The sequence below is a fragment of the Caloenas nicobarica genome, chromosome 7 (assembly GCF_036013445.1).
Source record: "Caloenas nicobarica isolate bCalNic1 chromosome 7, bCalNic1.hap1, whole genome shotgun sequence".
Lineage (NCBI taxonomy): Eukaryota > Metazoa > Chordata > Aves > Columbiformes > Columbidae > Caloenas > Caloenas nicobarica.
In genome coordinates, this window is record NC_088251.1 from 230,903 (window position 1) to 244,583 (window position 13,681).

The following is a 13,681-nucleotide window of genomic DNA, read 5'->3' on the forward strand; positions in this document are numbered from 1 at the left end:
CCAAATGCCATTAAATTACTTCACTAAAATTGAGTCCCATTAAGCCAGGGCTTTAACAGAGAAAATGGAATGCAGGAATTGGTGAAAATATACCAAAGAACCACTGCCACCATGTCTTTGTTTTGCTGTGGAGTGACACAGACTGTAACACTCACCACATGAAGGATGCTGCTTGGAAGGGACTGCCAGCAACTCTCAAAGCCCGGCCTAACCTAGAGGAGTCACGGACTGGGAAACTGCAGATGGAGTGCACTAAGCAGTCCTGCAGGTTCTAGACGACCCTTTCTTCTGCAAGAATGCAGGGTGAACTAACAGTGAATTTGCCACAGTTAAAGGCAGCATACAAAGCTAACTGCCCAATCTTGTTGAGTTTCCCATCACAAGTGTTGAACTCCAGCACATCATCTCTATATGATCAAGGGGAGACACAAAAACCACAGGCTGCCACGAACACACACAAATGTCCACTCAGAACAGTCAGGCTAAGACTGAGATCCAGCACACCGTAAGCTCCTTAACTCACAGAGAAAACTCACATTATGCAACTTGATAAATGACTAGTAAGCAGATCTCACTAATCTGATTCAGCATTAACACAGTTATGTGACTTCTAGCTTGGAACTGGCCTGGATAGACTGCCAGGCTTGTAGATAGTGTAAGTTTGTCTCCTACAGATGCTGGGTGTGCACACACTTAAGACATCTCATTTTCTATGTTAACTGCACGAACAGGCATACACTAACCAGGAGAATTAACCGTCACCTTCCACTTGATACTGTTCTATGGATAAATTAGGATATTGTCTCATGTATTTGAAGAGAAATATTGTCTTTATAGAAAAAGTTTTTCTTCTTCAAAATGCATGTAGGGTTTTTTTTTCCTTCCTCACATTTACAGATGTCTAATTTGCCATTCTAAATACCTTTCCTATTGAAGTAGCCATTTTCTAAAGGTTTGTCTTTGGAAATAAAATAAGACTCTTCCAACCATCTTTTATTCCTTTGAGAAGGTCCTTTTGAACACTCCTTTCCATATCTTCTTGTAACTACTGCTTCTGAAGTCTTTTAACCCCATTCCAGTGAAATTTTGTTAGTCATTTTGTTCCTCCTAAATGAGTTCATATAGTTTTAGAGTCTTTATGTTCTGCATAAAAGGTTATAAGATACATTTAATATTTGCAATTCAGCTTGTCTGAACTTAAATGAATGTAAAACGGTTTAGAAGTATTTTAATCAGCATAAATAAACCAAATATTCCATCCTTACAGAACACAAAACAAGGGGCAGTGGGGAGGGGTAATGACCCCAGAAAACCTGAATACATAACATGGAACAAGGTGAAGCAACGCTACAGAAGAAAGGATTACTGTCATCATTCATTTGGCAAATTGGATGTAAAAGAAGCAAAAATTAATGCCAGCAAGAAAAAAAAATTAAGTATTGGTCATTTGGCATGAGGGAGGATAGCAAGTGCACATTACATTGTGTCAAAGTGAAGTAAAGCCTCGTGATTTTATATATAGAGCATGTATATGAAAAAAAAGACAAGTGTTTACTAATATCACACATGGAAAAGTCTGCTAAGAATAAAACCGCATTAACATCTATTTCATTCAATAAATACTTGCTACGGAACAGAGTGCTTCCTCAAACGCTTTTTTGGAGCTGAGAAACAAGATTAAAGACAGGACCTTTATGTTGCTGCATCTTTACCTTCGTATTTCCCATTCTCAGCTACCATTCTCTGGAGTTCTACAAAAGGCTCTGGATCTGTCATTTGTATCAACACCTACCACCATATCAACAAACATCTGCTTAGGAAAAGCTGAAGAGTTGTTTTGTTTTCTTTTTTTTAGAAAGCATGGAAGAATGTAGCTGGCTATTTTCTTCCTGTTACAAGGACTTAAATCTTCTGTGATTATATTCTCTCCATATTTTCCATGTGATTTTGACAAGTGTATCCTTGGCTTGCAGTTTATTTCTATATTTAAACCCATAAATACTATAATGCGATTTCCAACTACACTGAGCCAAAACTAAAAACTAAAGCATCAAAACCTCAAACCTAAAAATTTAAAAATTAAAGCAAAAAACTAAAGCCACTGAACTACTAGCAAACCTTATGCCAAAGGACTTCTCACCTGTAAACGCCATTTCAGGCCCCTAAGATAAAATACACAACGTTTTAGATGGCACAAAGATCCTCGAACCACACTTAATCATCTTCTCAGCCTTTCAGCTTTTAAATTTTCCACAGTCCAGCATTTCAGCAAAGGAACTGAAAGACACAAACCACACTCCAGGTGTGTCACAACCATCAGTTTCTTATTGATGACCTTAATCTGAGAAAATAACATCCTGGCCTGATCAGGTTTCCAGGAAGGAAAGCCTCTGCAAGAAGTACCTATAAAGACAACTTTAAGCATAGGCATCAACATGACCACTTATACAAGATATTCTTATCTTTTTCTGGTTTATTGGAAGAGCTTTGATCTGTTAAATAACTGCATATCTATTCTCATCCGTAATACAGGGTTCACACCATATCTTTTAAAGGTAAACATCAGTTTAAATATGCAATTTTTAAGCTCCCTTAATTACTTCCATTTTCTTCAACACAGGGTAATTCCTCAAAATGTGTCATTCCAATGTATTTTTAAAAGTACTTGATCCATCACAGAAGATAATAAGCTCCAAACAGACTTGATTCTAACCAGAACCGTTTGGCAGAGAACCAACTAGAAACGAGGTTTATCCGCAATCCTCCAGCACTCCGACAACACGCAGGTTCGCTCGGACGGGGACGGCAGCTCGGTCAGAGCCGGGACCACGGACCGCCGGGACCACGGACCTCCAGAACGCGCCCCTCCGCGCCCGCCGAGGCCTCCCGGAGCTCCCCGGAACACACAACCGCTCACCAACGGGGCGGGGCGGGGCGTCCCCGCGCTCCCCTCAGCCGGTGTCCCGGTCCGAGGGCCGGGCCGCGCCCGCAGCTCTGAACGAACGGCGGCACCCGCGGCCCCGCCAGCCCCTCACACTCGCCGGAAACCCAGCTCCGCCCTTTTCTGGTAGCGGTCTGGAACCTTCTGTCAGCCGAGGCGTTTGATTGGCCAAGGCGCTGTCTGTCAGTGGGTCCCGAGCGCAGTTCCGGTGCCGCGGGGCGGCTGTGCCGCTGACCCCGCTGCGGCGGGCGAGTGGCGCTGCCGGGAGCCCCGGTTCGGGAGGGCCTCACGGGCAAACGAAGCGGCAGCATTGCTTTGCCGGTGCAATTAGCATGCACAAATTAAAGTAATTATTTGAGTCAGTCTAATTGGCTCATTGACGAATATATTATCTGTAGAACTATTCCTGAATGTACTCCCGGATCACTAAAACAACCAAACTAAAAAAAATACAGTGTTGTTGACATCACGAGACTGTGTTAACTAGCTCGGGCAGTCCCTTGAATAAAACTCTAACTCCTTGAACACTCTGACTGATGACGCACTCCTAAACAAGCACTTAGAGCTGCCACGCTCTGACGTGAAGTCCAAATGCACAAAAATCCCACCAGCATCTCCCATCATGGAACCTGAAGCATATTTTAGAAAGCCAATGTGAATGAGGACACATTCAATGACCTTTTTCCTCATAAAAGAGCTATGGAAACCTCCCACATAAGTGCAGCAAACAGTCTTGAGGGTTTATTTCTGATGGGAGCGCACATAGTTCTTATTCTAACAAGATTAAATTCTTAGAATCATAGAATCCCAGGTTGGAAGGGATCACAGTGATCACCTGGTCCAACCTGCCCAGCATCTGTTCAGCTGAATCTGAAAAGTGTCCAGTGTTGGGGAACCCACCACTTCCCTGGAGAGATCATTCCAACGGCTGATTGTTCTCATCGGGAAAATGTTCCCCCTTGTGTCCCATGCGAATCTCCGCAGGAGTAACTTGCACCCATCGCCCCTCATCTGTTCCAGGGGACTCCCTGTACAAGGGGATCTCCATCTGCTTTGTAGCCACTCTTCAAACACTGGAGCGTGGTGATGAGCTCTGCCCTCAGCCTTCCTTTCTCACAGCCCAACAAGGCCCGTCCTCTCAACCTTTCCCCGTCCTTGGATCATCTGTGACCCTTACCCGGCCCCTCCCAGCCTGTCCACACCTTCGTATAGTGGGGGCCAAAACCGAGCACAGGATTCCAGGTGTGGCCTGGCAAATGCTGAGTTGATGGGATCGTGACTTGTCTGCTGGTGGTGTCCCTGCAGCCCAGCGTCCCCTCGGTGCGCTCGCTGCGGCAGCACCCGCTCACTCCTGCTGGGCTCGCTACTGGGTGGCTTCTGACACGGCAGGTTCACCGCGTTCCGTGCTGTGCCAACAGAGCAAACGGCTCTGGGACGTGCCTGTAAATGGGTCGTACGAGCAGAGCTCCGCCAGGGCGCGGTCAGACGGGAGGACACGGGGCAGCGCTGGGGCTGCGGGCCCGGGAGCCCGTCCTGGCACGGAAAGCCGTGTCCTGCACGGCCCTGCTCATCTGAGCTGTGCTGGGTGGCCTCTGCGCGCTGGAGCAGCGAACACAACAGGGTGGTGGCACGGCTAGGGAGGAGACAAAGAAAAAGAGTAAAGCAGAAGGAAAAGAGAAAGATGACAGTGTAGGAAGAGATGAGAGAAAGTAAACCCAGCGAGACTGAGAAAGTGTGACAAATCGGGAGTGTCCGTGTAGGGAGCTTCTTACTTCTCTCATTTCTCACTTTGTCACATGTTGGTTAAGTGGGTAAGTTCATGAACACAGCATTATTGACTGGTGCTTTGACATCAGCCCTGCGCTGTTCTGGGTACACACCAGGGGCAGCAGATGTACACAGCTAAACCTGCAGCACGACCAGGCAAACAGTAATCACTGCCACACTAGTAACATCATTTAAAATAATAATAGCATTGTGCTTGAAATTACCGTCATCCCACAGTAAGCACAGGGAAACAATTTTAGTGACAGGAGAGAAGGATGACCTTGTTTACAAGATACCTGCCTACAACAACATATCTATTTTTTTAAATGATTTTCATTTATTTCAGTGGTACACTTGTTCTAGAAGTTGATAGTAATCATAAGAGAAAGAAAAATGGGGACCATTTCAAACACTACTCCTCTGTATGTTTCTTTAAAATGAAGTAGCATTACAGTGCCCTCAGGTGGTGTAAGTTCAACTCTGTCCATTGTCTCTTCCAGAAAGACAGGTCTGTAAATAATACTAATTTTCAGCAGGCTCAATGAATACAGAAGAAAGTTACACAGAAAGGCGAAGCACAGCGTAAGCAGTTTTGTTTCCGAGGAAGGCTCTTTTCTTGAGTGTTTTGAGAACTCATCATTTTTAAAAAGCATTCTTTGCTCATTTTTAAATACCTGTGGAAGAAATCTAACAAATGTCTCAAAGAAAAAAATAACATCATCACTGATTATAGGAACAAAGATGGAGAGAAGGAAAGAGATCTAGAAAAGAAGATAAAATCAGAAGAGAGAAGAGGTAATGAATTCTGTAAGAGCTTTTCAGAACAAAAGCCAAGATATGTGTTTAAAACCAAACAAAACCACAAACCCCCCAAACCAACAGATAGTGTATCATTTCTTAAATACATTCACATGTAATATGGCTTAATGGTGAGGAAAAAAAATGCATAAATAAAACAGTATGTGATAAATTTGTCACATAACCTGAAAGTTTCTGAATTCATAGTGTCATTTTTAATGAGCCTTCCAAAGGCCATTGTTGCCAAAAATATATTCCTGGTGTTCAGTCTTTAGTGATGAATAACACTTCCACCCTTACAGAAGAAATTCAGTCTGAAGAAATTAGTTTCCTGAAGACACAGGACATCTTTAATGTGCATCAGTCCAGTCAATTTTTTTTTGTTACAAAGAGTAGCCACGTATAATGAATTTTATTTAGCTGCTCTACTTCTCCACATTCAGGGTAATTTCAGTATTGTGTATCATATAACTAAATGGTTGCTGTATGTCCAGCATTTACCATTGGTTTATGTTGTCTTTAAATAGATGTGAGGAAGATCAGCATATCACCAGGAGCGTCCTCTAATTGACCACGATTAAAAGGTTTGCCAAAGATACTGAAAGATTATAATCACTGTTATTCTATTGCAATACTCTTAGAGGAGTGGCCCGTCAGCTTACAAGTATCAATTACGTCAAGGAATATGTGCATGGGAGATGATGGAAATGGTATCAGGAAAATGGTGTCAGCAGAGGACACTGCAGCGCAGCTTCGTCCTGCTGCCCAGCCAGTTCTGTCCTGTTGTCTCTTCTGGGAGACAGCTCTGTAAACAGCAGTGATTTTCAGCGGGTGGACGGAAGCAGGACAGAGCAAGCACCATGGCCAGGGCAGGGCGGGCCTGAGCCAGCTCCCCGGGCAGGGCTCTGCTGCCCCTCGATCAAACCTTGCTCTGGTCCTGCACACCTGAACCTGCTCCTCACACCGAGCGCCGGCACACATTACAGCATTCCCCAAACAGCTCAGAAAACTAAGTAATTTCCAGCATGTTCCAAAACACAATCGGGACAAAAGGAACTTGGATCCCGCCTGTCTTTGATCTCCCATGGAAAAGACACTTCCAGGGTGATTAGGGAAACTCTCCTACTCCTCTGAAGTCATGTGTGATGAGAAATGCTGTGCTGGGCCTCCAGTTCTCTAATGCTTGCCTGTAGGATTCTGAGGGTGGCCAGAAGAATTGCTGTTACATCTTTAGCAGATATCTTTACAAACTGTACCCTTCAAAGAAAAGCAATGTAAGCTGCTCACCCGAAGTCGTCCCCCACTCTCCTCACTCTGCTTTCAGTAATCACTGATTACTTTTTTTAAAAAAAAAAAAACTCACTTGCACATTCAGGAAGAGTTTTACTAACAAAACACTTCTCTGTGGCTCAGAGAGAATCAATAGTGCTTACAAGCACACTCTTTATTTATTGGCAATTTACTCCTGAATTCCCCCATCTAGGCTATCAATAGGAAGGCAATCTCTTTATAGCACTAATGACTTGCGGTAAAGTATATACATCTGTTTAATACAAATAAGGGCAAACGATTTCCCAGTCTTGGTTAGATAAAATAGAGCTCACAAGGGCTTATCTCACTTAGAAAGAATAACTTGTAGCCTTCTATCATTAAAAGGATAAACCATTAGAGTGGAGACAATGTTGGTAGAATGAAGGAAGGGGGAGAGGCTGGTAGACAGTCAGGTCTGACTTGAGCTAAGAAGGCAATGCTCTTAGTGCTGAGAATAAGCCACTGGCAGAAGAAAAATAAAACAGGTAGAAGAGGGTTTACAGAGAGAATATATATATTAATAATTATATATATAAATAATAATTATTAATAATCAAAGGCCTGAGAACTGCAGCCCAATAATTCTCAAAGATGAGCTTAAAGGCTTAAAAATAGAGTAAAGCCAACAAAGGCACAAGGTTGCAATATATACTAAGCCTTTTGCTCTTGTTCTTTCTAGAAAGCACTAAAAGGCATCTAATCTATGTGCTTGACAGCTGAGGTTAACTGGCTTCCTAAGAAGGCATGGGCTAGAAACAGAAAAGGTAGATCCAACTTCTAGGCCAAAATGTGCCTAGAGGAGCTTGAAAAAAATTTGGTTTTACAGCTTTATATTGAACTCTCTTGTTAAGCTGTGAAAACTTAGGCAAATAACTTATTCACACAGCCACAACCGTTCATTTGCAATAGGCAAACCATAAAAAGCCCCTGAAACTTGCCAGGAAAAGGGAAACAGTATGACAAGAAACTATTGCTTGTGATTTCAGGAATTAATCTCCTTTATTTAGACAGGTCAAACCAAAGATGGAACAGAAAAGTGGTCCTCCATTGCATCATGCTCCTCGCAGCTTTTGGGCATAGCCAGCCCCTGGGTTATCATCTTCCCAAATTCTGCCTTGTTCTAGCAACCTATCCATGGGATGTACAGTCAATCTGGAAAAAAAAAAAAGTTTTCTGGCAGAGGGAATTTGATGAATGGGTTAACTATGCTGTAGTCACCATAGTGCTAGAGTAACCTAGCTGAGGCTACTTTGCTCAGGGGTGACAGCCCAGAGAAAACCGCAGGGCTGTGGTGCAGCTGATCTGCTGCACCGCTCAGGGGGCTCATCCCGCTCCTGCTCCCAGCAGCTGCTGCTCCCACCAGCCCACCCACCTGCTGCCACGGCTGCACAAACACTCACCTTTCAGGAGGGGGATGATGCTCAAAAAAGGCAGAAGATAGGTGAATTCCGTGGCTTTCTGAAAGTGTGATAAAACTCAGATGCCTAGGTGGCAAAGTAACTAAACATGCTGTCTACTTCAAATGCACTGCAGACAGAACAGCCCAGGGGAAAGCTTTTCTTTGTTTGGAGCTAAACAAATCTCATTTGGCCTCGCCACCAAACTGCTGCTCCACGTGCCGGCAGCTGTAGCTACCCCACCAGCCAGCTCAGGGCGAGACTGAGTTCTGTGGATGGGGAACTGCGTCCCTCAGCTGTAAGACAGTTTGCAAATGAGTTTCTTAATGCAATATAACTAATTCTCAAATATCACTGGCAAAGGACACCAGACTACAAACTTTCTAACCAGGAATTCCAGGCTTAAACACCACTGAAGATAACTAGCTTTTGGCACTGAGACTCTGTAATAATTTACTGTTAAGAAGAAGAATGATATAAGATTTAGGAAAAGATTCCTTCCAGCCTTACAAAAATAAATGTAGTGTTAGAACAAATTGAAGTCTACATATAAATGAGTGCTCAGTTGGCTTTATACAACCTTGTAACACAATACTCCAATTTAAGGACATAATTAGGAGCACTGTATTAGAAAGCTACAAAAATACGGACTACCAGACAGTTGTTAACAGAGATACTTAGTACTGCTTTGTTCATAGTGACATAGATTGTGGACATATTCTCTGTAATTTCAAGCCCATGGGAAAAAAATTCTGCAAATACCTCTCCTAAATGTGAGAGTCTAAATTCTGTCACAGCTTTATGGAATTTTGTTTTGTATTTTGCCCTCAGTACAATACTGTAAAAATAATATACGACAAGGCAATAACTTCATTTTTTGCATTTTTACATTTCTTCACATCTCTGTTACACTGTTCTGAAGCTCATCCAGTTTGTCTTGTGTTCTACTCTACACTGATGAGGACTCTCAGCTCTGCACCATTAGCATATTCCTACTTTTTGTGCCAAGGATCATAATGAAAAATATTAAAGATGGCCTTTCCCAGAATGTATATCATCCTGTGAAGGTGCTTCAACAGAGGTCATCTAGTCTAAAATGACTTTGTTTTCTAGTGATTGCATTATTAGCCAAAACACCTCTAATTTTTAAACACTGGGATCTCGTTAGGTATGCTGTGAAGGAGCAGCATCCACACTGTCAGGAGCACAGGCAGACAGTGATTACAGGCCTTCAACATGGATTTTCATGCTCTCTTACCACTAAGTAACTTCATTCAACAATATCATTTTTCCGTCCCCTACATGGCTCCACTCCCACCTCCACCAGCAGCAGAACAATTCAGAAAAGGAAGCCTTTGTGCAGCGCTGCCCCGAGTTCCCCCTCCCCAATCCCTCTGTTTTGACGCGGATATTTACAGTTGCACTTGGAAAAACGTACAACACAGTGGGGCATGTTTTCATGTACCGTGCACCTGACTTCTCTTTTGTCCATAAAGTGAGGCAAAAACCTCATATATTTACATCCAATGAATGTAAAACACAGATTATTCTTATTTGTGGTTTATTTTCTTTCAGTACATAGCCTCTCTGATTTTCAGCTGCACAAAAGCTACAAGGAAAGGTACTTTAGCCATAAACATGACCAAAAAAGGTACAGGAAGCTTAAATAGAACTTGTCTGAAGTTATCTGTAATGTAGTATTTAATACTGGACAATGCACTACGATACTCCATTCTGAACATGTCGGGATGTGTAAGTCTGAGACGAATTTGATGTTACTAATCTCAGATTTGCTTCCATGCCTTTGTAAGAAAGATTACTCATGTCAGGGGCAAAACAAAGCGCTCATTAGTTTTACACAGTGGAAATTAATCCTCTGCCCAACCTGGAATTCCACCCAAACGTTCACAACACGCTGTCCTGTCAAAACAGCGCAATCAAACCCACTCCGGTTTCACACCGGCGCGCTCCGTTTCCCCGCAGCCACGTTGTGCGAGCGGGACCGCCCGGAGGCTCCACCGCAGGCGGCCCGACCCCGGGGTCGGTCCCCGCCCGGAGCCCTTCGCACCGACGGCCCGGCCGCCCGTCCCAACGCGCCCGCTCCCGGACAGCAGCGGCAACCGGGCCGAGAGAGGCGGCGGCGCCGCGGCTGCGCCCCCCGCCCGCCGTGCGAGCGCGGGGGCCCGGGAGCGCTGGGCCGGGGCCGGGCCGCCCCGCGCACCGGCAGCCGCCGCGGCCGCCAGGGGGCGCCGCCAGCCCGCGACGGGGCGGCGCGGGCCGCGCCGGGCAGAGTCACGACCCCCGCGGGAGCGACACCCACCGCGCCCCGGCGCTCCGTGCGCCCCGCTGCAGGGGCAGCCGCGCCCCGGGGCCGGCCCGGCGCTCGTGGCGGCAGCGCGGCGGAGCGGCCTGGCTGGAGGGACGGCCCGGCCAGGGGACCGCCGGTGTCCGCGGCCCGTGCCGGTTTTTCTCCGCCGAAATTAACCTCCGGAAAGCGACGTCTTGTACAGCGAACACGGCATGTCCGCACGCCAGAACGGGCTTTAGCGCTCCCACACTCAGCCGGCCGAGGCCCCTTATCTGCAGTGGAATGTACCGGTAATCGGAAACGTCTCAGACCGTTTTATTTCCATTCTAGCAAGTCCCCTGCCAAAACGGTCTCGACCGCAGGCAGCGGGCTCCTCGGATAGCGATGCCCGCCAGCACCGGCAGCAGTGAGCTCCGGCGTTCTGGCACCCCGCCGAGCAGCGGGATCCCCGGGACGGCCCGTTTCCCAGGCGCGAAGCACCGGCTTGTTTTGCCGAGATTACCGGGGGCGAGACCAGCGGCTGCCGGGCGCGTTTCCGGACTCTGGGCCGGGCGCGGGCGACGGACAAGCAGCGGGCCGAGACCGGGACCGGCGGAGCGCACGGTGCTGTCGCCCGCAGCCGTCGCGGGGGTTGCCCTGCAGCTGCGCCGTCCCCGAGCGGCACGGCCTCTGCAGCCGAAAACGGGTTTGCTTACGACTGAGGGAGTGCGTGGACCTGGGGCAGCCTGGCAGCCGCCTGGGGCTGCGCTCTGGGGCTCCCTGCGGGAGGGAGCAGTCCGGCCGAGAGGAGCGGATCCCGGGGCATCAGGGAGCGGTGGGACGGGAGGGGACGCGCGACCTGCCCGGGGGCGCGGAGCCGGAGCCGGCAGCTGGGCCGTACGGGCGATGTCTGCTCGCGGTTCCCGGAGCGAGCTGGAAGAAATCACACAAAAGCAGTTCTACCGTGCTGCGGGGTCTGCAGAAATAAACCACACATATTTCCACCTGGAGGAATGGGGGTACCAGATTGCAGGAAAGTCAATGAACAGGACGAACGTACCATTAACGTGCAGCAAGCGTCTCCGATGACAGATATAAATTATCGGCCAGCCTCAGAGCACTGTTTTAGCGCGAGTTTTAGCCCAGAGGACGGGAGCTTCGGATCTGCCCCTCGGGACTCACTGGCCGGGGCTCCGTGGCACCGGGAGCCACCCAGCCCACGCGGGGACACAGGCGGCCGCTCCTGTCCCGCCGACGCGCAGGTGGCGGAGGCCGCTCTCTTACCCTGTTTCACCGGTCCTGTGCAAGGGTGCGGAGTCCCGGCGGGGCTTGATGCCCGGGGAACGGCGGCTGTGCGTAGTGTCTGGATGAGCGCCCGGCCCCCGCCCGAGCGGGACGGAGAGCCTTCCCGCCCGTTAGCCGAGCCGAAGCGGTCCGTGCTGGAGAGTTCGCATCAAGAGGCGGAAAAGGCGCGGGCTGTGCGGGGAGCTCGGCGGGAAGACGCGCAGCTCGCCCGGCTTGCGCTGCACTGCTCCGAGCACCGGCACCTGGCGCCGGAAGGGCAGCGGCACCGGGGAAGGCCAGGGCGGAATTCCAGCGGTGTGCGACCGGGGGAGGCACCGGCAGAGACCGAGACAACCCCCGGGCGGGGCGGCGGCTCCTGCCCGCCCGGGACGGGCCGCCCCCGCGCCCCGGAAGCGCCGGGTGGGCCCGCGGATTTCGGGGGGGCGGTCGCGCCCCCGCCTGCCGCCCTCGGCCCCCTCCCGCGGCCCCGGGAGGCTGCGCCGCGCCAGAGGAGGAGAGAGCGGACGGCACTCGCTAACTCCTCCCGGGATTCACGGGCGCTGCAGGAACGAGACCGGACAGAGAGCTGGTGGAGCTTAGTCAAGGGAGCTCCATAAACCCGTTCCTGCTCGCAAGAATGCTGCCGCTCAAAACAGAGAAAAAGCAACGGAGGCGCTTATTAAGCTTTTTTTAGGGCTGCATCATTTTTAATTTCACGTTTATACGTTAAGCTATTTACGAGGATGCATATAATAACACACGCAGACTGTTAGAGCAACTGAAAATAAAGATCATTGATCGAGCCCGAGTAATTTCTTCCCAAACTTACTTTGACATTAAAGCTGTTGTTCAGGGTTAAATGAAACCTTACTCACCTGCAAATGGTTCTGACGACAGACATAACCACATCGAAAGGAATGCGCCTTTTAATAATTGTTTTGATATGATGAAGTCGATTCATGTTTACTTTGTGAACATTTTCAAAAGTTTTAATTCCTCACGTAATGTGGTTAATATTTTCCTTGGTTAACAATGCATCAAAACCGTAGAAGGCAGTTGTAAGGCGAAGAACGCACAATAAATCCCGTTTACGGAATTATTTTCTATAAAAAGCTGAAATCCGTATTCTTATTTTCTTGTCAAGTAAGCATGGTTTCGATTAAGAAGAATACCAGTGGTAATTGTATTTGTGCGAACGAGCTTCGTTCCGCTATGATGTAACAGCCTTTCTTTTTCCTTCTAAAGCCCAGGGTGACCCCTCTCCGCCGGCTGGAAGGAGGGAGCGCTCGGACGCCGGTGTTGCAAAACCGGCCACAAAAGAGATTGAGCGAAACTGTTGTTCCCCGGACATTAGATCAGTCTTATAACTGTGCTTTTAACGTTCGACTCTAACGCAAGGGGAACAGCTGCAGCGCAAGCAGAGAGGGAACAGAAATCCCCGACCGAAGGGCAGCAGGTCGGGAGAAAATGCGCATCCCGCCCGCTCAGCAGCCCCGGGGCGGCGCAGCCGCCGTCCCCCCGCACCCGAGCGGCGCTCGGCGGCCTTCCCGGCTCCTGCCGCGGGCCGCTCTCCCGGGGCCGAGCCCTTCGGACTCGGAGCGGGGGTCCCGCCGCTCAGCGCGCCGCGGGCGTCCTCTGCGCGGGCCCGTGGCGGCGGGAAGGGCCAGGCGCGGCGGGCGGGACGGGACGGCCGCCTTTCCAAAGCGCCCGCGGGCCCGGGCACCGGGGCAGGGCCCGGGCACCGGGGCAGGGCGCGGGCACCGGCACAAGGCCCGGGCACCGGGGCAGGGCGCGGGCACCGGGGCAGGGCGCGGGCACCGGCGGCGCTGACCCCGCGCTGGCGCTGCGGGCGGGGCGCGCGGGGGTCCCGTCGGCCGCGGCGCGGCCACGTGCGGC